Here is a 14,226-nt window from a genome sequence, read left to right as displayed (position 1 = left end):
CACACCACCGGGCAAGACTAGTCTTTTGGATGCTACCTTTCTTCAGCTGTAAAATTAAGACATTGACTTTATTAAAAAGCCTCGTGAAAAAGACTGAATAAAGTCACATACATTAAAATGTTTTAAAATTTGAAAAGTATTCTGCTATATAACTATCAGATGTTCTTATTAATAACCATGGTATATGTTCCTGTGTACTACCATACCCTCTCTTATCAAGTAATTATGTGAAAACAATGCTGCTTATTCACCCATTCTTTCTTTCATTCATTCAGTATTCATTCTTATCAGAATATCTGTTTCTAGACCAGCACGGTACAGTAGAATTTTCTATGATGATAAACATGTTCTATATTTCTGCTGTCCAATAGAGTAACCATTAGCCACATGTGGCTATTAAGCACTTGAAATGTGGCTAGTGTGCTCATGCAACTGAATTTTACATTTTATTTATTTAAATTCACATTTAAATAGACATGTGGCTAGTGGCCATTGCATTGGATAGCACAGGTCTATACCCAGTAATCAAAATGGAAAGAGTTGCCCAACTGGCGTAGCTCAGTAGTTGAGCATCAACCTATGAGCCAGGAGATCATGGTTTGATCCCTGGTCAGGGCACATGCCTGGGTTGTGGGCACAGTTCCCAGTAGGGGGCATGCAGAAGGCAGCCAACTGGTGATTCTCTCATTATTGCTGTTTCTCTCTCTCTCCCTCTCCCTTACTCTCTGAAATCCTACATAATAAAGAGGTAATATGCAAATTGACCATCACGTCCTCACACAAGATGGCCGCCCCCATGTGGTCACAAGATGGCTTGCAGTGGAGGGCAGTTGTGGGCAATCACGCCAGCAGGGGAGGGCAGTTAGGGGCGACCAGGACAGCAGGGGAGGGCAGTTGGGGGCAACCAGGCTGGCAGGGGAGTGGTTAGGGAATGATCAGGCTGACAGGCAGAAGCGGTTAGGGGCAATCAGGCAGGCAGGCAGGGGAGCGGTTGGGAGCCAGCAGTCCTGGATTGTGAGAGGGATCCCAGATTGGAGAGGGTGCAGGCTGGGCTGAGGGACACCCCCACCTAGTGCACGAATTTTGTGCACTGGGCCTCTAGTATGTGTACATATATATATATGTGTGTGTGTATATATATATATATATATATATATATATATATATATATACATACATATATATATGAGAAGGAATTACATTTTGGTTGCCATGTGAAACACCATGTTTCTTCACAATGCACTTGATAGGTACAGATCTCTGCTATCTGGCTGGGAGGTTATGCTAATAGGTGATGACAGAGGACCAATATTTAAAAACACACCTGATTGCTCTGTGTAAGTCCTACCCTAACTGTGTTTCTGCCTTTTATCATGGGCTGCCAGGTTTATAACTGAATTCTCAAACCCACAAAAGAATATTTATGGGGAATTCCACATATAACTCATCAGGGGAAGGAATGAATTGATTTTTCATTCACTATCATTTGGTGGCATACTATATAACCAGACAGATTTTATTCCTAGTATACTTACTTGTTCTGAATAAAAGCTTTCACTCTTCTATAGCTCAATAGACGGTATTATTTCCAAATGGACCTTTCAAAGATAATCCCAATATTTGCTTCCTTGTTCTTTAAACTGATCCTCATTCTGTAAAACTAACAGAACCAGAAATTATCAGGCAGCAACCATAGTCACTTTTGTACTTATTCTTTTTTCCCCCCACACCCAACAAGGTCATAATATACATAATATTCAACATCTGTTGTTTTCTCATATACTATATATTTTGAGATCTTTCTATATCAGTTAAGTATTAAACTGCCTCATTTTAAAAATTAACCTCATTGAGGCACATGACAGAGGTGGAAAAAATCATGAAAAAAGTATAGGATTCTACAAATTACTTCTTAAATGCTTAAAATCTTACTCTATTTTCAGAAAATCTGAAACTGAAATTTGTAGACCATACATTATGTTTTGTAGAAGATGATACAGAATTCCAGTCATTCAGTGAGTCAGATAGTGTATGGAGGGCTAGAGAAAAGGAGCCATTGTTTGAGCGAGGTTTAGGAGGTGGAATGACCAGACTACATCAGACTGGATAAGAAGGAGGGAGGCACGTAAGTGTTTTGGCTTTGGTGACAAGTGGACAGTAGCTTTGTTACTGAGAAGGGAAGTCAGGAGGTGGGGCAGTTTGAGGTGTCCAGTCCAGTGGCATGTTAGAAGAAACAAAATTACAATCAAACCCATACCCAGAGGAAAGACAAATCAAAATACTGTATTACCAAGTTAATGTAAATATGTTTAAACTTAAAAGCAAACCATTCAGTGTCATTTAAAAAAAATCTTTACCCAAGGACATGCTTTTATTGATTTTAGAGAGAGGGGGAGGGATAGGGAGAAAGAGAGAGAGAGAGAGAGAGAGAGAGAGATTAGAGAGAAACATTGATCAATTGCCTCCTGCATGCACCCTGACCAGGGATTAAACTGTAACCTGGGTATGTGTCCTGACCAGGAATCAAACCAGCAATCCTTTGGTGAACAGGATTTGATGCTCAACCAACTGAGCCACACCTGCCAGGGCCAGAGTTTCAATTTTTCAAGAAGCAAATGTTTTGGAAATTGAGTGTACAACAAAATAATGTGAGTACACATAACACTACAGAAGTGTCCACTTAAAATGGTTAAGATGGTAAATTTTATGTTACATGTATTTTACAGTTTAAAAAAATTGTTTCCCTAGCCAGTTTGGCTCCGTGGTAAGAGTGTCAGTCCATTGACTGAAAGGTTGCAGGTTCGATTTTGGTCAAGGGCATGTACCTCAGTTGTAGGATGGATACCTGGCCATGGTTGGCGAGAGTGCGGGAGGCAGACAATCAATGTGTTTCTCTCACATCAATATTTCTCTCTCTCTGTCTCTCCCCCTCCCATCCACTCTTTCAAAAATCAATGGAAAAAATATCCTCAGGTGAGGATTAAAAAATTGGTAATATCTGGGTTTCTTTTATGGTCATTACTATTACTAATTTTGTTATATGATTATTATTGAAAATATTGTTGTATAAAGGAGGGAAGTGTTTGAAATGATTTTCTTAAATGTCAAATATGCTAGGTACACCCAGCCAAGAATACAAATAATCATGCTTTTAATTTTTTTTTAAAATATATTTTATTGATTTTTTACAGATAGGAAGAGAGAGGCATAGAAAGTTAGAAACATCGATGAGAGAGAAACATTGATCAGCTGCCTCCTGCACACCTCCTACTGGGGATGTGCCCGAAACCAAGGTACATGCCCTTGACCGGAATCGAACCTGGGACCCTTCAGTCCGCAGGCCGACGCTCTATCCACTGAGCCAAACTGGTTAGGGCCAAATAATCATGCTTTTAAGGCCAACTTTTCATCATTGGAAAAATAAATAAGATCAAAATGAAACTTCATCTCAGATGGCTAATAGATGGGGCAACAAAGAACTGGCCCCAGTGCATCTTTTTGAGGGGCCAGAGAATCTGAACCTTTCAGAGATAAGAGAAACAAAAGCTGTCAAAGGAAGAAAGACTGTCTTCTTGGGCAGATTTTCTTTTCTTTTTTTAAAAAAAATTTATTGAATTTATTGGTATGATATTGATTAATAAAATTATAAAGATTTCAAGTGTACAATTCTATAATAGATCATCTGTATATTATATTGTGTGTTTACCACCCAAAGTCAAGTCTCCTTCCAACCCCCCGCCCCTTCCCCTCTTCCAGTTACCCCAACTCTCAGCGGGTCATGAAATCAACTTAAGTGGGTTAAAATTAGTATATTATAAAAATTAAATAGAATTAAAACTATCTGAATGCACTGTATTTTTTCATGACAATTTTGTTTTGTTTATAAATCCTAGTGATGTAAGTGTATTTCTTTTTACTTTATTTTATTGTCTAAAGTTTTACATATGTCTTCTTTTTCCCCAATTGATCCCCCGCCCCGAGCCATTCCCACGGCAGGTAAGCCCCCATGTAAGTGTATTTCTTATTGTGAGTTGAAGTCAATAAAAGTTTGAAGGTCAGTGTTCTAGGGTAACCCCCACGGAGGGATATTTAATTCTTGGAAGAAATGAGTTTTGAGTTGTTCTTTTTTAATTTTTGTGATCTTTTTTTTTTTTAATATATACTTTATTGATATTTTTACAGAGAGGAAGGGAGAGGGATAGAGAGCTAGAAACATCGATCAGCTGCCTCCTGCACACCTCCTACTGGGGATGTGCCTGCAACCAAGGTACATGCCCTTGACCGGAATCGAACCCGGGACCCTTCAGTCCACAGGCCGACGCTCTATCCACTGAGCCAAACCGGTTTCGGCCAAGTTTTGAGTTGTTCTTGAAGGAAATCAAAGTTCGCCAGCCGTTAAAGGGGAAAGACTATTTCTAGGCAGAGGAAGCAGCACAGGGAAGAAGCCCTGCGGAAAGAATCTGAAAACCAGGCTTGGACAGCACCTGAGTGTAAGCAAGGCCTATTTTGGTGTCAGGAATGAGTTCAAATGTCAGCTCTACCACTGACAAGTTGGGAGTCTTTGACTGATACACAGAAAACACTCAGTAAATCGCAACTACTAGTTTTTTTTTTCACCTTCCTTTCCACTCCCCTAGAAGAGGTGTGTCTCCACCTACTGGGTCAGAGTTTAAGAGAGAACAGGGAAAGAGGAAGAAGATAGAGGAAGGACCTAAGAAGTTCCTTATACTCACTTGTGAACAGAATAAACTAATCCTAGAGTTGGCCAGGCAGTCACTTTGTCTGAAACAAATAATCAGTTAAAATTGCTACATGGGTTTCTTTGCCCTAGCCGGCTTGGCTCAGTGGATAGAGCATCGGCCTGCGGACTGAAGGGTCCCAGGTTCGATTCTGGCCAAGGGCACATGCCTGGGTTGCGGGCTCGATCCCCAGTAGGGGGCATGCGGGAGGCAACTAATCAATGATTCTCTCTCATCATTGATGTTTCTATCTCTCTCTCCTTCTCCCTTCCTCTCTGAAATCAATAAAGAAATTAAAAAAAAAAATTGCTACATGGATCATCAGGCAGGAATCTCAGCTGATTTTGAAGATGCTAATAATTCATATTCAGTTTGGATACTGGTAGTATTCTTCCTACCCACAGAGAGAAAGTCTGTGACCAGACCAGAGAACTAACTCAAAGATAATTGACTAATTACTCATTGCTCTTGAGAATAAAATCAACCCATAGTCTGAATCTCAGGTAGTCCCCTCCCACTTGCCCGCTGGCATAAAGGACAGGGTTGAGACAAGTTTGCTGCCCTGAATCGTGGCTATGGCTCTGAACACTTCCCCACCTCCTTAACCAAGCTGTTCAGTGAAGAACTGAATTGCATGGAGGAAGTCTTTTCCTACATTTGTACTTTGAAAAATAATATTTAGAACTACAGTAATTCTAAAAATGGACATTTTAGCCCTGGCCGGTGTGGCTCAGTTGGCTGGAGCATCATCCGGTACACTGAAAGGTGGTGGGTTCAGTTCCCAGTCAGGGCACATGTCCAAGTTGCAGGTTCAATTCTAGTCAGGGAACATGCGGGAGGCAACCGACCAATGATTCTTACATTGATGTTTTTCTCTCTCCCTTCCTCTCTCTAAAATCAATAAAAAAATTTTAAAAATGGACATTTTATTCCAAATGTTTACATGAGCTCCCTAGAGAATTGAAGTTCCTCAGGACCATATAACCCACGTTTATGGATTCATCCCAGAACTTATGGATGAAATGGGGGGAAAGTCGTATGTAATGGGAACAGAGAGGCAGCACACAGAAGTGGAAAGTATGTGTAGCTTTGACATTGCAGTAGTGAATTAAAATCCTCACTTTGCTGTTTATTAAATGGGTACCCTTCCCTTACTGAGTCTTTCTTTCTTTCTTTTTTTAATATATTTTTTATTGATTTCAGAGAGGGAGAGAGAGAGAGAAATATCAATGATGAGAGAGAATCACTGATCAGTTCTCTCCTACATGCGCCCTACTCGGGATAAGCCTGAAACCTAGGCATGTGCTCTGACTAGGGATTGAACTGTGATCTCCTGGTTCATAGGTCAACGCTCAAGCACTGAACCACACCGGCTGGACAAGTCTTGCTTTCTTTATCTGAAATGCTGACATGATTAATCCCCATCTCCTAGGACTGTTGTGAAGTTGAAGCCCTATCCTCCCCCATCTCCCCCCCCTCCCCGCTTGGGACATTACTGTATTTGGAGATGGGCCCTTTAAATAGGTAATTAAGTTAAAATTGGGCTATTAGGGTGAGCCCTAATCCAATCTGACTGGAGTCCTTAACAAGACAATGAGATTTGTACACAGAGACCCAGAGATGCACACTGAAAGGAGAGACTGTGAGAAGGCAGACCTGCAAGCCCAGGAGAGCAGCCTCCAGAGAAACCACACTTTGATCTGGGACTTCAGAACTCTGAGAAAATAACTTTCTGTTGCCCTCCTAGCCGGCTTGGCTCAACGGATAGAGTGTCAGCCTGCGGACTGTAAGGGTCCCAGGTTCGATTCCAGCCAAGGGCACATACCCAGGTTGCAGGCTCCATCCCCAGTGTGGGGTGTGCAGGAGGCAGCCGATCAATGGCTCTCTCTCTCATCATTGATGTTTCTATCTCTCTCTCCCTCTCCCATCCTCTCTGAAGTCAATAAAAAGAATTTTTTTTTTTTTTTTTAAAAAGGAGGTGCCCTAACTGGTTTGGCTCAGTGGATAGAGCGTCGGCCTGTGGACTAAAGGGTCCCAGGTTCGATTCCAGTCAAGGGCATGTACCTTGGTTGCGGGTACATTCCCGGTGGGGGGTGTGCAGGAGGCAGCTGATCGATGTTTCTCTCTCATTGATGTTTCTAACTCTCTATCCCTCTCCCTTTCTCTCTGTAAAAAATCAATAAAATATATTTAAAAAATAAATAAATAAATAAATAAATAAATAAAGGAGACAACCAATCAATGTGTTTCTCTCTGTCTGTCCCTCTCTCTTCTACTCTTGAAAATCAATGGAAAAATATCCTCGGGTGAGGATTAAAAAAAAATAATAATAAAATAAAATAACTTTCTGTTGGTTAAGCCACCAGTCTATAGGGTTTTGTTATGGCAGCCTGAGCAGGCTAATACAATTAGCATTATAGAAGTGGGCTGAACCAGTAAGACAACAATGACAGGAGACAGATTCCATCCTACTTCTGTAGATCTGAATCTTGTCAGTTGACCTCCCTTCACACATTTTGTATCCCTCTAAAGCAGAGTTGTCAGGACTAACCGAGATAAAGTATGTAAAAATGCTATTGCCCTGACCGGTTTTGGCTCAGTGGATAGAGCGTCGGCCTGTGGACTCAAGGGTCCCGGGTGCGATTCCGGTCAAGGGTATGTACCTTGGTTGCAGGCACATCCCCACTAGGGCGTGTGCAGGGGGCAGCTGGTCGATGTTTTTCTCTCATGGATGTTTCTGGCTCTCTATCCTTCTCCCTTCCTCTCTGTAAAAAAAAAAAATCAATAAAATATATTAAAAAAATAAAAAATAAATAAAATAGGTGTTGACAATTTCATTTAAAAAAAAAACAACGCTATTAACAATAGATGTCCTGTAACAGTGGGTTCCTTCCCTTCTCTCTAGATCAGAGGTTTTCAACCTTTTTCATCTCATGGCACACGTAAGCTAATTATAGTACTAACATCCTGTGGCATACCAAAATATATATTTTATGCGATCTGACAAAAAATAGATATAATTCTGATTGATTTACCAAAAAAAAGAAAGTAATTACTGCCCTTTTGGCTCCAAGGTGACTTTTTTTTAAAATATATTTTTATTGATTTCAGAGAGGGAGGGAGAGATATAGAAACATCAATGATGACTGAGAATCATTGATCAGCTGCCTCCTGCATGCTCCCCACTGGGGATCAAGCCTGCAACCTGGGCATGTGCCCTTGACCGGAATCGAACCTGGGACCCCTCAATCCGCAGGCCAACACTCTATCCACTGAGCCAAACCAGCTAGGGCTCCAAGGTGACTTTTTAAAAAATCAGGTACCTATACTTGTTTATAAGGATGTCTAGTACCAAGAATTAACCAGCCCTGGCCTGTTAGCCCAGCCCGGGTAGCTCAGTGGGTTAGAGTGTTGTCCCAATACACCAAGATTGGGGGTTCAATCCCAGTCAGGGCACATACAAGAATCAATCAAGGAATGCATAAGTAAATGGGACAACAAATTGATGTCTCTCTCTCTCTCTCTCTTGCAAATCAATTTTTTAAAAAAATCAATCAGATGCAACCTTATTATGTGACATGACCAATAAGATGCAACTCTATTATATGACCGATATTTATGGTTCAAGACAGGGCATTGACACACCAGATGGCTATTGTTGTGTTGTCTGTTGTCATTTTTTTATTTGACAATCTAGGGAAAAGAGGTCAGTGCCTCTGGCTAAGTTGTCAGGTAGTGCATGTTTTACATTTTTTTGAGGCACTGGTTCAAAAATCACTGTTCTAGATATCAGCTTTCTCACCAGTAATGCAGGGGACTAAATGGAATGAGTAATCCTCCCCCCAACACCCTCCCACCTTTTCAGCTCACCTTCTGTGATTCCAACAACATTAAGAACAAAAGTATAAGCCCAAAAAGTATTTTCAGAGCACTTTCCCTCACTTTGTCTCCCTTCTGATTTGATTCTACATTTACACATCAATCCCAAGGAACCTAATGAAACCCCACCAGGCCAGACTAACAGACTAACCAGCCCTAAAAGTTTCACTGCAGGCAAATCCAGTCATGCAAAACCACAGTCTTTAGTGTTAAGGCTTTTATACCCCCAGGCACAAGCTTTAAGTAACTGTAAACCCAAACTGTAATATTTGGTTCCCAAACCCATTTAAAACCCCATTATCTCTCCACACGGTACCTGGCTGAACAATCCAGTTGCCCTGTTCTTGGTGGATCAAATGCTTTTAAAATAAAGATTCTTTTTATTTGCTTTCTGTTTCACAGTGTGAGGCCTGGTGTCTTGCAGATTGGAGGTCTCTGTGTTCTGTGGCTGGGGATTGTAAAGGCAAACACTGACGAGTTATCTTCTTTCTTTTCTTTCCAAAGCATAGTAAGAATGATTTGGAAACAAAAACTACTGTTCAAAAGGGGAAGATGAGTGTAAGTAGAAGTAGCCAAAGAAGTGAAACTTGAGACTTAAAGATGCAAAAGCTAGAAATGTACATTAGGAAATGTACAAAGGAATTATTCATTTATTTCCTATTTGTTCATGATATGTGAATCCTATTGCTGTTGGCTTATTTATTCTATAGCTTAAAATGAAGCAAAGTGTTTTGAATATTTAATTTGCATTAATTTTTATGGGGGAGAGAGAGAGAGAGAGAGAGAGAGAGAGAGAGAATGAGCTGGTTTGGTTGGTTAAAGCATATTGTTACTGCAGTCAAAGTCATGCTTACCATGTGTATCTTGGGTCCCGGCAGACTTCTAGCAAATGCATACTCTCTGTCACGAGGGTCCTGGGCAAGGTTAGCACAGAGCAAATGCATCACCACTGTCAATCTGCTCCACTGGTGATGCACAGGGCATTTCCCAAATACAAAGAGCCACAGCCTCCCACTGGCACACACACAGTCACAGCTTGTGGTCACAAATTCCAGAAAGCCAGTTTACCCTAAGCTCTGGAAATGGAGAAATCTCCTGGCACTTCTCTTGAGAATGACATTCTTGCGTATTCTTTCCCCTATCATTGCACAAATGACCACAAGCTTTTTTATGTTACTTAACTTCTTATTTCAAAAAAGGCACACTGACATTAACCTATCTGACATAGAGGAATATCTAAGTTTTCCCCCCAAGTAAATTTCTGCATTTTATGGTTTCTATGGGAATAACAGCAGTGTTTCCCAACTTGGAGGTACACTTCTGTGAAGTGGAATCAAGGGTTGTGTTATGAGCTGGATTTTTAAAACTTTAGTAGGACCTATATGTAAATGTATAGTCACAGAGAAAAAAATTGTAAAGATAGTTATCAAGCTCGGCCGGTGTGGCTTGGTGGTTGAGCTTCAACCTATGAACCAGGAGATCATTGTTTGATTCCGGGTAGGGGCATATACCCAGGTTTTGGGCTCAGTCCCTGGTATGGGGCATGCAGGAGGCAGGCAGCCTATTGATGATTCTCTCTCATCATTGGTGTTTCCATCTCTCTCTCCCTCTCCCTTCCTCCCTGAAATCAATCATATATCTTATATAATAAAAGGCTAATATGCAAGTTGACCAAAGGGTGGAACGACCGGTCATTATGACCCACACTGACCACCAGGGGGCAGACGCTCAATGCAGGAGCTGCATCCTGGTGGTCAGTGCGCTCCCACAGGGGGAGCACCATTCATCCAGAAGCCGGGCTCACAGCTGGCAAGCACAGCGGCAGTGGCAGGAGCCTCTCCTGCCTCCACGGCAGCATTAAGGATGTCCAACTGCTGGCTCCCTGCAGGGAGTGGGCCTAAGCCGTCAATCAAACTTTTCCTGAGGGCTCCTGGACTGCAAGAGGGCGCAGGCCAGGCTGAGGGACCAGATTTTGTGCACCGGGCCTCTAGAATAGATAGATAGATAGATAGATAGATAGATAGATAGATAGATATGCATATATGTGTGTATATAAAAAAGATTGTTACCAAAATATTAACAATGCTTATCTCTGGGGGCAATTTTGTTTTCTTGTTTTGCTTATCTGTATATTCTAATTTCCTTTTCAAAACAACTATCACTTTTTTAAATAAGAGAACATTTATATATACAATTACAGAGGTAGAAGAAATAATTTGTAGAAGTGGGCTGAGGAAATGAGTTATGGAGGCAAAGGAAGGGCCCTAAGGGCTTGGGAGTGAGGAAGGCAATGGTACTGTTGTGGTGAAGGGGGAAGGAAGGGGGAGAGAGAGAGGAAGAGGAGGGGAGGGGAGGCGGGGCGAAAGGGAAAGGGAAAGGGAAAGGGAAAGCACAACTATAACTTTTGTAATAACAAATGATGTAATACAGGATAAAAGGGGGAAATGTGGAAATGTGGTTGTAGTGGGCCACCCAAATATATCAGGTCTTAATCCCTAGAACCTGTAAATGTCATGTCTTTGTCGATGTGGTTAAATGAAGGATCTTGAGATGGGGACACAATTCTGGATCATCTGGGTGAGCCCTAAATGCAATTACAAGTGTCCGGCAATTCTGAATTTTTGTTGTAAAAACTGCCTGTTAAAGTTTTTTGTCTCTTCTCTTACAAATCAATTTTATTGAATGATAGTTTATACACATGAAAATATACCCATTTAAAGTGTACAGTTGGATGAGTTTTGATAAAGGCTACCCCAAACATAATACAGAAGGCTTCCATGGCCCTAAAACGTTCCCTCAAACCTATTTGCAGGCAGTTTCCCTGCCCACCAGCTATGGTCAGAGACAACCACTAATCTGCTTTTTGTCACTGTAGATTACAATGTCTCCCGTTTCGAATTTCTTATGAGTGGAATCATAGAGTATATATTCTTTGTGTCTGTTTCTATCATAACTTAGCATAAGGTTTTTTATATTCATCCATATTCTTATATAGGTCATTAATTCATTCCCTTTTATTGTTGAGTACTATCCCAATCATATGTATCACATATATCACTATATACTAGTGATATATATATATATATATATATATATATATATATATCACAATTTATTTTTATTCATTCATATGTTACTTTATGTTTGGGTTGTTTCTAGTTTTTATCTATCTATCTATCTATCTATCTATCTATTTATCTTAATCCTCAACCCAAGAATATTTTTCCATTGGTTTTTAGAGAGATTGGGAGAGAGAAGGAAAGGCAGAGAGAAATATCCATGTGAGAGAAACACAGCAATTGGTTGCCTCCTGCACATGCCCTGACCAGGGCCCAGGCTGGGGAGGAGCTTGCAACCAGGAATATGCCCTTGACCAGAATCGAACCTGGGACCCTTCTGTCCACAGGTTGACGCTCTATCCACTGAGCCAAACCCGCTAGGGCTGTTTCTAGTTTTTAGCTGTTATGAATAAAGCTACTATAAACATTTATTTTTGTAGACATCGGTTTTTATTAGGTAAACTAGAGGCCCAGTGCATGAAAATTCATGCACTGGAGTGGGGGTACCTCAGCCCTGCTTGCCCCCTCTCACAGTCCGGGAGTCCTCAGGGACAGGAGGCAACCCGGCAATCAGGGGAAGGCGACACCCCATCACATCTCTGCTGCTGCCACTACAGGCAGCACAAGCCTCGGCCGGCCCTGGTTACCTGAGCCTCCAGCGGCCCTGGGCATCTGGGCAGCTGCCATCCGAGGCTTACCTGTGCCTTGGGCTGGCCCTCAGTGGCTGGGGGGCTGAGGTGACTGGGGACTCTGGAGGCAGGTGGGTGAAGCAGCCGGGTCTGCCTGGGGGCAGGCCTGACTTTAGCGCGCACCTGCAGCCCCTGTGGGGCTGAGGGGACTGGATGCCACCATCTTGTGGCTGTGAGCGCCACCATCTTTGAGGGCGTGGCAGTCAATTAGCATATTCCCTCCTTATTGGCTGTGGGCACCACCATCTTCGATGGCATGAGGATCAATTAGCATATTCCCTCTTTATTAGATAGGATACTTGTGGTCAGAATTTTTGGGTTACATGGTAAGTAAATGTTTAACTTTATAACAAACTATCAAATTGTTGTCTTTGTGTATTAGAGTTCTAGGTGGTCCACATCCTTGATAACAGCTTGATATTATCAGTTTTTTAAATAAACTTTCTTAGAACAGTTTCAGATTTTTAAAAATTGTCATAATACAGAGTTCTCATGTACACTTGCACCTATTTTTCCTATTATTAATATGGTAAATTTATCAGTTTTTAAAATGTAGTTATTCTAAGGAGTCTGTAGTGGTATCTCGTTGTGGTTATAATTTCTATTTCCATGTGACTAATGATGTTGGGCACCATAAGGTGCTGATTGGTCAAATGAGTATTTTCTTTTGTGAAATATCTATTCAAAATCTTTTGTTCATGTTATAATGGCAATGAGATATAAGAATTCTTTAAGTATTTTAGGGACCAATTGTTTGTCAGATAGATGGATTGTGAATGTTTTCTTAGTTTGTGGTTTGTCTTTTCTTTTTCTTTTTTTCAAATATATTTCTTTATTGATTTCAGAGAGGAAGGGAGAGGGAGAGATAGAAACATTAATGATGAGAAAGAATCATTGATCGGATCCTCTTGCATGCCCCTAACTGGGGATTGAGCCCGAAACCCGGGCTTGTGCCCTTGGTCAGAATGGAACCTGGGACTCTTCAATCCGCAGGCTGATGCTCTATCCACTGAGCCAAACTGGCTAGGGTTGTCTTTTCATTAACTTAACGTCTTCAACAGTTTTTAAATTTTATGAAGTTCAACTCATTTATTTCACCTGTGATTTGTACTTGTTGTATCATATTTAAGACCTTTGTTAACCTGAGATAGCAAAGATTCCATCTGCAATCTTAATTCTTTTATTACCATGTAACATAACATATTCACAGGTTATGGGTTTTAGAGTGTAGACATCTTGGGGGCCATTATTCTGCCTAACAAGTAATTCCATTACCAGAATGAAAAACTGCTCTTCTGTTGCTAGTTTCCTGAGTGTTCCACGCTCTCTAAAAATCAATGAAGCCAAAACCGGTTTGGCTCAGTGGATGGAGCGTCAGCCTGCGGACTGAAAGGTCCCAGGTTCGATTCCGGTCAAGGGCATGTAACTTGGTTGCGGGCACATCCCCAGTAGGAGGTGTGCAAGAGGCAGCTGATCGATGTTTCTCTCTCATCGATGTTTCTAACTCTCTATCCCTCTTCCTTTCTCTCTGTAAAAAAATCAATAAAATATATTTTAAAAAATGATTAAAAATCAATGAAAAAAATCCTCAGGTGAGGATTAACAGAGAGGGGCGGGGAAGGAGATGATGATGATCATGAAGAGGAAGGGTTGGAAGATATGGATGAAGGGGAGGAGGATGAAGTAGATGATGAGGGGGAGAAAGGAGAGGAAAATAAAGGAGATGACTAATGGAACACTGATAGATTCCAACCTAGTTTTTAAATTTTATCCAACCCCTGGGAGCAAGTTTTGGTCTCTATCTCTCTCTTTTTTTTCCTCTTGTACTCAGATGCCTAGTTTTTAAGGTCTCCTCTCTCC

The sequence above is a fragment of the Plecotus auritus genome (assembly GCF_963455305.1).
Source record: "Plecotus auritus genome assembly, chromosome: 8".
Taxonomy (NCBI): Eukaryota; Metazoa; Chordata; class Mammalia; order Chiroptera; family Vespertilionidae; genus Plecotus; species Plecotus auritus.
This window is presented reverse-complemented; position numbering follows the sequence as displayed.